The sequence below is a fragment of the Merops nubicus genome, unplaced genomic scaffold (genome assembly GCF_000691845.1).
Source record: "Merops nubicus isolate BGI_N331 unplaced genomic scaffold, ASM69184v1 scaffold41979, whole genome shotgun sequence".
Lineage (NCBI taxonomy): Eukaryota > Metazoa > Chordata > Aves > Coraciiformes > Meropidae > Merops > Merops nubicus.
In genome coordinates, this window is record NW_008631053.1 from 4305 (window position 1) to 6048 (window position 1744).

General features: G+C 33.8%; 1 protein-coding gene across 1 annotated transcript in view; it reads right to left on the reverse strand.

Annotated features, from left to right (window-relative positions):
• LOC103779829 (polyadenylate-binding protein-interacting protein 1-like) overlaps window positions 1–1744 on the reverse strand; it is a gene marked incomplete at its 3' end in the record, with an annotated part of 6556 nt that overhangs the window by 2782 nt on the left and 2030 nt on the right. The window lies entirely within an intron of this gene.

The window sequence follows — 1744 nt, forward strand, 5'->3', positions numbered from 1 at the left end:
TGATTTTGTATATATTTGTACATATTCTATTTTATTATCATTATTACTATTATCAGTAGTAGTAGAATTAAAGCTGTTTTCCTTTTCTTTTCTAATCAATAAGTCTCTCTCCCTTATTCCCTTTCTCATTCCCTTTCTTGGGGGAGGGGGGAAAAGAGGGTTAATAGAGAGCATCTGTTATGATTCTGGGGGTGGCCCTGACCCCAAACCATGACACTCTGTCAAGACATAAATGGATTAGGAAGAACAGGTGGAAGTACATAATTAATTCTTATAGACAGACTAAGACACCCGATACTCGGATGAAGGGAAGACTGTATAGGACTTGGGCTTCTTTCATTTTAGCCTTTTTCCTTTATAAACCTAACATCTGTAAACCTGTTCAAACATCACTGAAACAGATGTTTATAAACACATTTCAACAATTTTAATTGAAGTTTTGTGATAAACCAGGACAAGGAAACAAATACTTGAGCAGAAGCTAAAGACAGAAGAATAATAAGCATAGTTGACTGACATAAATACTATAATATCCTGACATACAACAAAGATAAAATCATATGCTTTTGGATACTAGGACAGCTTTTTGCACTGAGCAAAACTGTTATATTTCAAACTCATAACACTCGATGCTTCTGAATTAAGGAAGGCACAGCCAACCCAAACATTGGAGTTGTTTTAAATAGAGCCAAAAAGAGTCAATATTAAAAAACTTAAATAATTTTACTCTCATTTAATGTAACATATATAAAGTTATAAATAGGATAAATTCCTCTTTTTTTCCTTCCAATAAAGTTATATGGAATATTTTCACCTTTTATTAACTATTCTCTATGTGTCCAAAAGAAGTATGGAAAAATGGTGCTGCCAAACACAGCACAGGTAATCTTAACGTCTAACTAAACTGTTCTGAATCAAAAGTGCATCAATTCTGTATTATAATAAGAAACTTAAGACTCTACAGCTCTGTACAATAACCAACCAGTCACATAGCTTCCATATACCCCAGATTAATTCACAGTAAAAAAGTTCTGCAAGTATCTGCACTTAAAAAGTGAATAAAGTCTACATTCTTCAAGGTAGAATTTGACAGCAACTCTGGAAAGTGAGAGACACAAAATGTAATAAATAGCAAGCATAAGCGTGACTTCATTCTCTGCAGGAAGCCTAGAAGACTGTAACAGCAGCTCATTTGCTTAGCAACACAGATTAAGCTGTTCTTTCCAATGGCTCCCCCAATTAGTAGAGTCCAGTTCAAGGTCTCTGTCCTCATTTCCATGGACATCAATGGGACTAGACCTAGTTATCAGCAGACTAGCTTTCCTTTTTTCCAATTATGGTGTTCTAAAATAGGTATAATTCCAAATGAAGAACAAAGCTTGTCAGTTAAAGGAGCATTTCCCAAAGGGTGATGTGTACAGTAGGTATAGATTTATTTTTTTTTAAATACCAAGGAATGAAAAATATCTAAGTGTTGTGAAGAATTTTTTTGTAGGATAGAATAAAAATGTACAAATGACATTGCTTAAGTTTCTCCAGTCTTTATTATATAAATCCAGCGATTCAAATATAACTCCTTTAATTAACTGCTGTGATTTCAACTCTAGTATGTGAATTAGTATGTGAACTCTAGTATGCGGAAGATTCAAATACATAGGAAAGGAAACAGCGTAAATTGGGGAAATTTATCAACCAGCCAAGTATCCCACACTTGAGCTATCATTTCAGCTTACTGAGATAAATC